The 13,780-nt window shown below is 49.3% G+C and overlaps 1 non-coding gene across 1 annotated transcript; it reads right to left on the bottom strand.

The window, feature by feature from the left end:
• Positions 1 to 1,646: 1,646 nt before the first annotated feature.
• On the bottom strand, positions 1,647 to 1,758 carry LOC139263656 (U5 spliceosomal RNA). The gene has a single exon (XR_011593182.1). It is a non-coding gene; the product is annotated as a U5 spliceosomal RNA (small nuclear RNA).
• Positions 1,759 to 13,780: the final 12,022 nt, after the last annotated feature.

The raw sequence follows: 13,780 nt of genomic DNA, 5'->3' as shown, positions 1-13,780 counted from the left end.
GCCTTCTGAACCCAAACTTAACGTCACCTGATCTCTGCTGCTTGTTTTATCCTGTCAATTCCGACAAGCCTTCCTGGGGCTAGGAGTTCACCCCTTCACCCGGTTTTCTAAATACATTAAAATATGGCTCCCAGTACGCAGCGACTGAGATTGAAAACCCAGAGAGAGGAACAAACGAGTCTGGTAAACTGTTCATTTTCTCTTGAGTTCCCTTCCATAACTGCAGCTTTCAAATTCAATTTGAGTTGGGCTCTGGCTCCAGACCAGCACAGTGTGGGGCGGTTAGAGCAGAGTCTAATTTTAGCTGTGACGTTGCTGGCAATTTGCTGAGTGGAGGCTGTGAGAGAGAGAGAGAGCTGCTGGCATCGAGGTAAATCGCTGCTGTGCAGTCTTCAGTCAGAGACTGAACGGAGGGCAGTTTTAACAATGGGGGCCAGTATGTAAACAGTCACAGCGTAGTAAACCCTTTAGTTAGTAGGTGGTGAGGAAAACGCTCAGTCCTGCAAGGTAGAATTGGAGTAGGAATTGGTCCTAACACCCTCTCTGTCCCTCTCTGTCCGCTCTGGCCCCCTCACACTCAGTTGTCCGGTTCTGATCCTGCTCTCTGCCCCACACTCTCTCGCCTGCCTCCCATCTTTTCCAGTGCCCGTTTAGTAAGTCAGAGTTGTCTATTGCAGATTGATTATAAAACTTCATGTTATGTTTTCAAATATAAGCAGGAGAAGCTGGAAGAACAGACCTAGCCCCCAGCTTTGTGCTCTTATTTCCCACCTCCAGCCTTTGCAGTTTTCCTTCCCCATGCTCTCATTATAAGGAGAAGAACTTGCTCCTTTGCCCTCAAGAGGTCCCAAAGCACTTTCCAACCAATTAAATACATTTGGAGACAGCGCTGTAATGCAGGAAATGCAAGTTGCACACAGCAAGGTCCCACTATAATAACCAGATCTTTTTATTTTAATTGAGGGATAAATATTGTCCAGGGCACTGGGGAAACTTCCCTGCTCTTAGAATTGTAGCGTGATGCAGCAGAGAAGGAGGCCATTCAGCCCATCACATCTGTGCCGCCTTCAAAATAGAGCCATGGGATCTTTTACGTCTACCTGAGAGAGCAGACAGGATCTCTGTTCAGTATCTCATCCCTCAGCGCCGCCCCTCCGACAGTGCGGCGCTCCCTCAGCGCCGCCCCTCCGACAGTGCGGCGCTCCCTCAGCGCCGCCCCTCCGACAGTGCGGCGCTCCCTCAGCGCCGCCCCTCCGACAGTGCGGCGCTCCCTCAGCGCCGCCCCTCCGACAGTGCGGCGCTCCCTCAGCGCCGCCCCTCCGACAGTGCGGCGCTCCCTCAGCGCCGCCCCTCCGACAGTGCGGCGCTCCCTCAGCGCCGCCCCTCCGACAGTGCGGCGCTCCCTCAGCGCCGCCCCTCCGACAGTGCGGCGCTCCCTCAGCGCCGCCCCTCCGACAGTGCGGCGCTCCCTCAGCGCCGCCCCTCCGACAGTGCGGCGCTCCCTCAGCGCCGCCCCTCCGACAGTGCGGCGCTCCACTGGGAGCGTCAGCACTCCAGTCCCTGGAGTGGGACTTGAACCCACAACCTTTTGAGTCAGAGACGAGAGTGCTGCCCACTGAGCCACGGCTGACACTGACGTACACAACTCAACTAATTACAGGTGTTAAAAAAATTCTTGAAATCTCCAAATCCACTCTCTCCACAGAAACCTTTAGCAAAAAGCAAAAGATTTATACAATCTGAAGAGAACTTGGAGCTCAGAGACAAGGGTGCCACCCACTGAGCCACAGCCCACATGTCCGTGTTCGATTATTATCATTTCACACGGAGCGCTCCTATGAGATGTGCCCACACCTCACACACAGCACAATTCCAGGGTTATTAACACAAGTTAATGTTGAATTCGGGGCAGCATTTCCTGAGACATGTGCATAACCCAGCTGTGCAGTGCCAATGAATAATTTTAATGGCAATTGTTTCAAGTCTGGCAGAGCATCCTTGTACGGAGGTGGCTAACACCTGGTTTGATCGGCTTTCAACACCGCCTTGTTTCATTAACAGATAATGTGTGGGGAGTGTTTGCGGCCAGAGGGGTTTGAACAGGAATCCTATTGGCTTTCAAAATCTCCCGGCAGGGGGTGGGGGCGGGGACAGGTAGCGATCGGGGGTGGGGGCGATCGGGAATGGGGGGCTGTCGATCGGGAGGGGGGGGGTGATTGAGGGGAGCAATTTGGGGGGGGGGGCGATCGGGGTGGGGTGATTGGGGGGGGGGGGCGATCAGGAGGTGATGAGTGGGAGCCAACAATAGTCTTTGGCACTGCAGCAGATCTTGGCGTGGGAGGGGAGAGGGGGCAGTGGGAGGGGGGAGGGGGGAGGTGAGAGGGGGCAGTGGGAGGGGGGAGGGGGGAGGGGAGAGGGGGCAGTGGGGGAGGGGGCAGTGGGAGGGGAGAGGAGGGGGAGGGGGCGGGGGGAGGGGGGAGGTGAGAGGGGGCAGTGGGAGGGGGGAGGGGGGAGGGGAGAGGGGGCAGTGGGGGAGGGGGCAGTGGGAGGGGAGGGGAGAGGGGGCATTGGGAGGGGAGAGGGGGCATTGGGAGGGGAGAGGGGGCAGGAGAGGGGAGAGGGCAGTGGGAGGGAGAGTGGGAGGGGGCAGTGGGAGTTGGGGGGGCATGGGCAGCAGGAGGGCTAGAGGGAGGAGCAGGGGGCAGGGGTAGCGGGAGGGGGAGGAGGAGCTGGGGCAGTGGGGAGAGGGAGGGGCAGTGGGGAGAGGGAGGGGCCCTCCTACGCCTCGCTCCACAGTCAGGTAACTAGTTTAATCGGACCTTTCTGGTGATGATTTCCAGTGGCCGATTCAAGGATCGATGGTTGGGCTGCAGGAAGGCCCCGCATTCTGGGCCGACTGTGTTCAGGGCTGTCCAATTTCGGAAAGTGGGCCGGAACAGACGGAAGGCCTCCCGCTTTGAATATATCAGGAGCCTAACGCCTGCTTCAGGCACGGGCCCCAAACGCCGCTTTTTTTGCCATTAGCAAAATGGCGCACTTCCGATTCGTAATGAGAATGGCCCGTCTGTCCCCCTCCCCGCACTCCTGCCCTGTCACCTACATCCCTGTTTTGCGCCTGGAAAACAATGGGCCGCGCCATCAAATTTCCAGGCCAAAGTTTTACAATGACTGGAGCATGATACCATGTAATGCGCAATGTATTATTCTGCTGCTACGGTACAGCTGTGTTTAACCTGCATTGAAGGCCACAATTTTCTGCAACTGGGAGATGCGGAGGACAGTCAGAGATTAATTGCTGTAACTGAGGCAAAATTGGCAGGCGCTTGTAAACATCTGGCTCCAGGTTAGAAGCAATGAGCAGGAAATAACTGAAGTACTCCTTTCTTTGTACTTCCAACACTTTGAATTGTGGTGTATAAAATAATAGATCTATCCATCTATTGCTTTCTCCCTAAAGGCTTTCATGCCGATTACTCTCATTCCGACAGATTAAGTAACTGGCCCTGATAAATATAATTTCTATAAACTGATGCACTTTTATTAATTAAATCATCCCAAACTTCAAATCAATGACGGATTGCTCAGTTTCACTTCACTTTGCCTTTCACGACCACCGGAGATACCAACGGGCTTTACAGCCAATGAAGTACTTTTGGAGCGTAGTCATTGTTGTAATGTGGGAAATGTGACAGCCAATTTGCGCACAGCAAGCTCCCACACACAGCAATGAGATCATCTGTTTTAGTGATGGTGGTTGAGGGATACATATTGGTCCACGACACCAGGGAAAATCCCCTTGCTCATCGAAATAGTGGCCGTGGGATATTTTGCATCCAACTGAGGGGCAGATGGGGTCTTGGCTTAACCTTTCAATTAAGATGTCAGCCATGTCTCAGTGGGCTTAGGAAGTCATGGGTCCAGAGACTGACACTCCAGTGCAGTACTGAGGGAGTGCTGCACTGTCGGAGGTGCGTCTTTCGGACGAAATGTTACGCCCTCTCAGGTGGGCATAAAACAGATTATCTGGTCATTATCACCTTGCTGTTTTGTGGGAGCTTGCTGTGTGCAAATTGGCTGCCACATTTTCAACATTACAACAGTGACTACACTCCAAAAGCGATTTGGGACACCCTGGGATAGTGAAAGGTGGTAAGATTATCGTTCCTTTTATCCGAAGCATTCCCCTTGCTGTCGTTTGTTTTTCAACTTTTCCCAATCTTCAATGTCTACAAATGTCTCTCAATTGCCCCAATCACATCAAACAACTAATATCCTTGAGTTGTTAATGCTGCTATTCCCGACGTCTGTTGAAATTAATGGGTGATAGAGTAACAGTAACGCTTGTCATTCTTACCTCCACCAGAGGTGGCACTGCCACCTCTATTTAAAAAAAAGGCAGAGTGTAGTGACATCGCAATCCAAGCCAAGCAGAATGGAGATGATTGACAAGCAAGTTACCCAATCATACCTGCTGTATGTGGACTGGGATTGATTTTATGCACATAATTTGTATCCTAAGATGAGAGGGTTGTCCTATGAGGAGAGATTGAGTAGATTGGGCCTATATTCACTGGAGTTTAGAAGAATGAGAGAGGATCTCATAAAAACATATAAATTCTGACAGTTTAGCTGCAGGAAGAATGTTCCCGATGTTGGGGAAGTCCAGAACCAGGGGACACAGTCTAAGGATAAGGGGTAGGCCATTTAGGACCGAGATCAGAGATGCGGAGGAACTTTTTCACTCAGAGTTGTTAACCTGTGGAATTCTCTACCACAGAGGACACAGATGCCAGTTCATTGGATATATTCAAGAGGGAATTAGATATGGCCCTTATGGCTATAAGGATCAAGGGGTATAGAGAGAAAGCAGGAATGGGGTACTGAGGTGAATGATCAGCCATGATCTTATTGAATGGTGGTGCAGGCTCGAAGGGCCTACTCCTGCTCCTATTTTCTATGTTTCTATTCTGAGGGGGATTGACAGGGTAGATGCTGAAAGGCTATTTTCCCTGGCTGGGGAGTCCAGAACTTGGGGGCAATATTTATCCTTTAATGAACATAACAAAAAAGCAGATTATCTGGTCATTATCATATTGCTGTTTGTGGGAGCTTGCTGTGCGTGAATTGGCTGCCACGTTTCATACTTTTATAACAGTGACTACAATCCAAAAATACTTAATTGGTTGTAAAGTGCTTTGAGACGTCTGGTGGTAGTGAAAGGCGCTATATAAATCGAAGTCTTTTGTTCTTTTCATAGTCTCAGGTTAAGGAGTCGGCCATTTAGGACTGAGATGAGAAATTTCTTCACTCAGAGGGTGGTGAATCTCTGGAATTCTCTGCCCCAGAGAGCTGTGGAGGCTCAGTCGTTGGGTATATTCAAGGCTGAGATTGATAGATTTTTGGACTCGAGGGGAATCAAGGATCAAGGGGTAGGGAGAGAAAGCAGGAATGGTGTCCTAAAGTTGCAAAAATGATCAGCCACGATCCTATTGAATGGCGGAGCAGGCTCGAGGGGCCGTATGGCCTACTCCTACTCCTAATTCTTATGTTATGTAACTATTGCCCACTCACTGCATTTTACTGGAGAAAGAAACCTGTTTTTATTGGGAGACTTTGCTATCAGGAGTTCAACATGCTGCAGGTTTTAATAATCATCTTTAAAGAAGGAGAGAGATGTTTAGGGAGGGAATTCCAGAGCTTAGGGTCCAGGCAGCTGAAGGCACGGCCGCCAATGGTGGAGTGATGAAAATTAGGGATGCGCAAGGGACCAGATTCGGAGGCGTGTGAAGATCTCGGGGGGGGGGGGGGTGTGGCTAGAGGAGTGTTGCAGGGATAGCGAGGGCGCGAGGCCATGAAGGCATCAGAACAGGAGTAGGCCATCTAGCCCCTCGAGCCTGCTCCGCCATTCAACAAGATCATGGCTAATCTGGCCGTGGACTCCGCTCCACTTACCCGCCTGCTCCCCGTAACCCTTAATTCCCTTATTGGTTAAAAATCTATCTATCTGTGACTTGAATACATTCAATGAGCTAGTCTCAACTGCTTCCTTGGGCAGAGAATTCCACAGATTCACAACCCTCTGGGAGAAGAAATTCCTTCTCAACTTGGTTTTAAATTGGCTCCCCTGTATTTTGAGGCTGTGCCTCCTAGTTCTAGTCTCCCTGACCAGTGGAAACAACCTCTCTGCCTCTATCTTGTCTATCCCTTTCATTATTTTAAATGTTTCCATAAGATCACCCCTCATCCTTCTGAACTCCAACGAGTAAAGACCCAGTCTACTCAATCTATCATCATAAGGTAACTCCCTCATCTCCGGAATCAGCCTAGTGAATCGTCTCTGTACCCCCTCCAAAGCCAGTATATCCTTCCTTAAGTAAGGTGACCAAAACTGCACGCAGTACTCCAGGTGCGGCCTCACCAATACCCTGTACAGTTGCAGCAGGACCTCCCTGCTTTTGTACTCCATCCCTCTCACAATGAAGGCCAACATTCCATTCGCCTTCCTGATTACCTGCTGCACCTGCAAACTAACTTTTTGGGATTAAAAAAAAAACACAAAAAAAAACACAAAAAAAAAAGGAAAAAAGGGCCTTGTAAATGTCTGGTGTGTCACCCAGGTCGGGTGGCACGGTTTAATGTTTTATGTTTTTGCAGGTAGACTCTAAAAGAGTTTCATGCACAAGGACCCCCAGGTCCCTCTGCACCGCAGCATGTTGTAATTTCTCCCCATTCAAATAATATTCCCTTTTACTGTTTTTTTTTTTTTCCCAAGGTGGATGACCTCACACTTTCCGATATTGTATTCCATCTGCCAAACCTTAGCCCATTCGCTTAACCTATCTACATCTCTTTGCAGCCTCTCTGTGTCCTCTACACAACCCACTTTCCCACTAATCTTTGTCATCTGCAAATTTTGTTACACTACACTCTGTCCCCTCTTCCAGGTCATCTATGTATATTGTAAACAGTTGTGGTCCCAGCACTGATCCCTGTGGCACACCACTAACCACTGATTTCCAACCGGAAAAGGACCCATTTATCCCGACTCTCTGCTTTCTGTTAGCCAGCCAATTCTCTATCCATGCTAATACATTTCCTCTGACTCCGCGTACCTTTATCTTCTGCAGTAACCTTTAGTGTGGCACCTTATCGAATGCCTTTTGGAAATCTAAATACACCACATCTATCGGTACATTTCTATCCACCATGCTCGTTATATCCTCAAAGAATTCCAGTAAATTATTTAAACATGATTTCCCTTTCATGAATCCATGCTGCGTCTGCTTGATTGCACTATTCCTATCCAGATGTCCCGCTATTTCTTCCTTAATAGTTTCAAGCATTTTCCCCACTACAGATGTTAAACTAACCGGCCTATAGTTACCTGCCTTTTGTCTGCCCCCTTTTTTAAACAGAGGCGTTACATTAACTGCTTTCCAATCCGCTGGTACCTCCCCAGAGTCCAGAGAATTTTGGTAGATTATAACGAATGCATCTGCTATAAATTCCGCCATCTCTTTTAATACCCTGAGATATATTTCATCAGGACCAGGGGACTTGTCTACCTTGAGTCCCATTAGCCTGTCCAGCACTACCCCCTTAGTGATGGTGATTATCTCAAGGTCCTCCCTCCCACATTCCTGTGACCAGCAATTTTTGGCGTGGTTTTTGTGTCTTCCACTGTGAAGACCGAAGCAAAATAATTGTTTAAGGTCTCAGCCATTTCCACATTTCCCATTATTAAATACCCCTTCTCATCTTCCAAGGGACCAACATTTACTTTAGTCACTCTTTTCTGTTTTATATATCGAGGCGTTGCTGGACCAAGAGCCCAATGTCTGTCATCGAGCACAGATCACCACCAATACTCCAGATCCCCTTCCAGGCTCAGGAGCGGGAACTCGCAGCTTAGGATCTCTCTGTTCAGGCTTTGTCTCCAGCCTGTAATTAGTCTGGTGTGTCAGTTGTGGCTCAGTGGGCAGCACACTCGCCTCTGAGTCAGAAGGTTGTGGGTTCAAATCCCACTCCAGGGACAAGTGCAGTGCTGAGGGAGTGCTGCACTGTCGGAGTTGCCATCTTTCAGATGAGATGTCCTGTCTGCCCTCTCAGTTGGACATAAGATCTCGTGGCACTATTTCGAAAAAGAGCAGGGACGTTACCCCAGTGTCCTGGGCCAATATTTCATCATCATCATCGACAGTCCCTCGAAATCGAGGAAGACTTGCTTCCACTCTAAAAGTGAGTTCTCAGGCGACTGAACAGTCCCATACGGGAATTACAGTCTCTGTCACAGGTGGGACAGACAGTGGGTGAAGGTAAGGGAGGGTGGGACTGGTTTGCCGCACGCTCCTTCCGCTGCCTGCGCTTGGTTTCTGCATGCTCTCGGCAACGAGACTCGAGGTGCTCAGCGCCCTCCCAGATGCTCTTCCTCCACTTAGGGCGGTCTTTGGCCAGGGACTCCCAGGTGTCGGTGGGGATATTGTATTTTATCAAGGAGGTTTTGAGGGTGTCCTTGTAACGTTTCCTCTGCCCACCTGGGGATCGCTTGCCATGTAGGAGTCCGAGTAGAGCGCTTGCTTTGGGAGTCTGTTCGCATGCCCGACACAAATGTGGCCCGTGCAACGGAGCTGGTCGAGTGTGGTCAGTGCTTCGATGCTGAGGATGTTGGTGCATCCTCCCAGGGGATTTTCAGGATCTTGTGGAGACAGTGTTGGTGGTATTTCTCCAGCGATTTGAGGTGTCTACTGTACATGGTCCACGTCTCTGAGCCATACAGGAGGACAGGTATCACTACAGCCCTGTAGACCATAAGGTTGGTGCCAGATTATATTGCCCCTCAATCAACATAAAAGCAGATTATCTGGAGCAAGGAGGTATGCTCAAACTGTAAAAATATTGGTTAGGCTGCAGCTGGAGTACTGTGTGCAGTTCTGGTCACCACATTACAGGAAAGATGTGATTGCACTGGAGAGGGTACAGAGGAGATTTACAAGAATGTTGCCTGGACTGGAGAATTTTGGCTATGAGGAAAGATAGTGGATAGGAAGGATCTGTTTATCTTGGCAGAGGGGCAACAACCAGGGGGCATAAATTTAAAGTAATTGGGGGGAGGTTTAGAGGAGATATGAGGGGAAATTTCTTCTCCCAGAGGGCGGTGGGGGTCTGGAACTCACTGCCTGAAAGTGTGGTAGAGGCAGAAACCCTCAGCACATTTTTAAAATACTTGGATGTGCACTTGAAGTGCCGTAACCTACAGGGCTACAGACCGAGAGCTGGAAAGTGGGATTAGGCTGAATAGCTCTTTGTCGGCTGGTGAGGGCACGATGGGCCGAAATGGCCTCCTTCCATGCTGTAAATTTCTACGATGATTCTATGTATCACATTGCTGTTTGTGGGAGCTTGCTGTGCGCAAGTTGGCTGCGGCGTTTCCCACATTACGATAATGACTACACTCCAAAAGTACTTCATTGGCTTGTAAAATGCTTTGAGATGTCTGGTGGTCATGAAAGACGCTATATAAATGCTTTTTTTTCTTTTTTGTAAGGGACAGTGTGGAGGTTTTGCCGTCAGGAAACACCGGGGTGTGGTGGAGAACCTGGCTTAACGGGATCTCTTCTCTATCTACCGAAGTTCCAGCAGAAGTTACTGGTCGAACTCCTGAGGAATCTGAGAGCCATTGCTCCCCTCTCGAAGGTGCAGAGGCCACTCTGCATGTGACCAAGCAAACATCTGAGGATATGTTGATGAATTGCGCCTGGTTGAAGTAATCAAAAGACTAATGGAATGGTGGTCTTTATCTCAAAGGGGTTACATAGAAACATAGAAAATAGGTGCAGGAGTAGGCCATTCGCCCCTTTGAGCCTGCACCACCATTCAATATGATCATGGCTGATCATTCCTTCAGTACCCCACACCTGCTTCCTCTCCATACCCCTTGATCCCTTTAACCGTGAGGGCCACATCTAACTCCCTTTTGAATATATCTAACAAACTGGCCCCAACAACTTTCTGTGGTAGAGAATTCCACATGCCCACAACTCTCGAGTGAAGAATTTTCTCCTCGTCTCGGTCCTAAATGGTTTACCCCTTATCCTTGTGACCCCTGGTTCTGGACTTCCCCAACATCAGGAACATTCTTCCTGCATCTAACCTGTCCAATCCTGTCAGAATTTTATGTTTCTTTGAGATCTCTCATTCTTCTAAACTCCAGTGAATATAAGCCTAGTCGATCCATGTCAGTCCTGCCATCCCGGGAATCAGTCTGGTGAACCTTTGCTGCACTCCCTCAATAGCAAGCACGTCCTTCCTCAGATTAGGAGACCAAAACTGTACACAATACTCCAAGTGAGGAAGTGATCCTTCAGTTGAGCCGAGCCTTGGTCAGATCTCCGTATGGAGGACTGCGTTGGGTCCTGGGTAGCGCACCTCAGGGACGATATGTTGCTCTTGGAGGGAGCGCAGCACAGGTTCACCAGAATGAACAGCAAATGTATTTCAACATAGATCAGTGTGAGGTGCTGCATTTTGGTAGGAGGAATAAGGAGGTCACATACTGCTTGGGAAATAAGTCTAAATGGTGTAGAGGAACATCGGGATCCAGGGAGACAGAATGATACCGGGCCTTAAGGATTAAGTTATGAGGACAGGTTGCATAAGCTTGACATCCATTCCCTTGAGTTTGGAAGGTTGAAGGGTGATCTGATCAAGGTGATTAACATGTTAAAGGGATCCGATTGGATAGATACAGAGAAATTATTTCCACTGATAGGGGAATCCATAAAAGGAGAGGACATGGGGGCGGGTTTTCGGCTCCTCTGCGCTCCGTTTCTCGCCCCGGAGCGGCGGCAATGGCGGCGGTGAGGTGTTCTAGGCGGGCGGTCAGCCTCCAGCGCCCCGCGGCGATCCTTGGGGTCGGGTTTAGCACTGAGCTGCGTCCAGTGTGCACCGCCCCTGGGTCGCGACACCGGCGCGAGATTTGACTCCCGCGCGCCCCACAGTGACCGCCTGGGAAATCAGGGCGGGTAACCTATACCGACAGCGGAGAGGTGAGTAACGGACTCCTGAGGTCAGTGCGATTGTTCGTTCTTTTAGTTTTTTTTTGCGATTTGTGATGTGGTGGCATGGGCAATGTTTTGGGAATGTTTTTCTGGGTTTTTTTTTCAGGCGTCTCTGGGAGAGCTCCTGGCCCGGCTCTTTAGCTCGGGAGTTTCCCATCCTGACGCCCCCACGAGGGATGTACAACGCCTCCCATAGCGCTGCGTCCCCTGACTCAGGGCCCAGCCGCCCAATGTTACTGACTGAAGTGCAAACTGTTCCCGGGCGCTAACTTTACCGTCCTGCTGCAATTACCGCCCCGAAATCATCAAAACCAAAATTTCATGCCCTAAAATTAGAGCCAGTCTATCCAGGGGTGAAACCAGAAAGCAATTTTTCACACGCAGGATAGTGGAAACCTGGATCTCGCAACCCCCCACCCCCCAAAAGGCTGGAGGGTGGGGGGCAGATAAATGGAGCTTTCAAGACTGAGATCATCGAAATTTACAGCGCAGAAGGAGGCCATTTTGGCCCATCGTGTCCGCGCCGGCCAATAAAGAGCCACACGGCCCTCGGTCAGCAGCCCTGAAGGTTACATATAAACCTGTGAACAATGACGGAAAGGCAAAGAGCACCCAGCCCAACCAGTCCACCCCACACAACTGCGACACCCCTTATACTGAAACATTCTACACTCCACCCCAACCGGAGCCATGTGATCTCCTGGGAGAGGCAAAAACCAGATTAAAAACCCAGGCCAATTTAGGGAGGAAAAAAATCTGGGAAAATTCTTCTCCAACCCATCCAAGCGATCGAAACTAGTCCAGGAGATCATCCGGGCCGTACTCTATTCCCTGCAGTACTTACCATTATATCTGCGCCATCCAACAAAAGGTCATCCAGTCTAATCCCAATTACCAGCTCTAGGTCCGTAACCCTGCAGTTTAAGCACTAAGTGCCCATGCAACCATCTCTGAAAAGTGGTGAGGGTTTCTGCATCCACCACTCTTCCAGGCAGAGAGTTCCAGATCCCCACAACCCTCTTGTAATAGACCACTCCACTAATGGAAATAGACCCTTACTATCTGCTATATCCAGACCCCTCAATATTTTGCACACCTCGATGAGGTCTCCTCTCAACCTCCTCTATTCCAGTGAGAACAAACCCAGCCTATCCAATCTGTCCTTGTAACTAAGATTCTCCATTCCAGGCAGCATCCTAGTAAATCTGCTCTGCACCCTCTCTAGTGCAATCATGTCCTTCCTATAATAAGGCGACCAGAACTGCACTCAGTACTCCAGCTGTGGCCCAACCAAAGTATTATACAATTTAAGCATAACCTCCCTGCTCTTATATTCTATGCCTCGGCCAATAAAGGCAAGCATTCCGTATGTATTCTTAACCACCTTATCCACCTGGCCTGCTACTTTCAGGGATCTGTGGACAAGCACTCCAAGGTCCCTTTGTTGTTCTACATTATTAAGTGGCCTACCGCTTAATGTGTATACCCTTTCCTTATTAGCCTTCCCAAAGTGCATCACCTCTCACTTCTCTGCATTAAATTCCATTTGCCACTGCTCTGCCCACCTGACCAGTAGATTGGTATCCTCCCACAGCCCATGACTTTCCTCTTCATTATCAACCACAGTCAATTTTAGTGTCATCTGCAAACTTCACAATCATACTCCCTTTATTCAAATCTAAATCGTTGATATATACCACAAAAAGCAAGGGACCCAGTACTGAGCCCTGCGGAACCCCACTGGAAACATCCTTCCAGTCACAAAAACATCTATCAACCATTACCCTTTGCTTCCTACCTCCAAGCCAATTTTTGATCCAACTTGCCCTGGATCCCATGGGCTTTAACCTTCATGACCAGTCTGCCGTGCGGGACCTTCTCAAAAGCCTTGCTAAAGTCCATATATACTACATCGTACGCACTACACTCATCGACCCTCTTGGTTACCTCCTCAAAAAATTCAATCAGGTTAGTCAAACACGATAGATTTTTGTTGGCTAAAAGGTATCAAGCGATTATGGAGCAAAGGCGGATAAGTGGAGGTGAGCTACGGATCAGCCGATGATCTAATTGAATGGCGGATCGGACTCATAGGGCCTAATAGCCGCCGCCTCTTTCTATGAATGTTTCCAGATGAGAAAGGGGATTGAAAGCAGGTACAGAGGGGTTGAGGGTTCACAATGCCCAGTGCAACAAGTTACCAACTTTCTAAATCTCTTGGCGGGCATTTGAAAGTCATGACATCGGCTGATGCTCGTACACGCTGTCCTGTTATGGATCCGTTAAAATCTTCCAAGCATTGTCCTTGGCCAGCAAAAGTGATATTGCCCGGTGAACATCGCTGCTGTTTCCTATTATGACATGGCTGTAATAGGACACAACGGGCTTCAGAATGACTTGGCACTCCACCTCTCCTCAGTCAGATCCCACTCTTCGATCACCTTGTTCCACTGAAGTGCACACTCGGTCCATTTTTAGCAAGTGTTCTGTAATATCATCCTCATCTTAATAGTTATAATCAATAACTTTCTCAATCACACTGCGTCACTTCACCCAACTATGCTGTATGCTCAATAGTTTTTAAACAAATTGGGACGTTGGTCTTGCTGTCAAGGCTGGCATTTATTGCCCATCTCTAATTGCCCCTTGAGAAGGTGGTGGTGAGCCGCCGCCTTGAACCGCTGCAGTCCCATGTGGTGAAGGTGCTCCCACAGTGCTGTTGG

The sequence above is a fragment of the Pristiophorus japonicus genome, chromosome 4 (assembly GCF_044704955.1).
Source record: "Pristiophorus japonicus isolate sPriJap1 chromosome 4, sPriJap1.hap1, whole genome shotgun sequence".
Lineage (NCBI taxonomy): Eukaryota > Metazoa > Chordata > Chondrichthyes > Pristiophoridae > Pristiophorus > Pristiophorus japonicus.
This window is presented reverse-complemented; position numbering and strand designations above follow the sequence as displayed.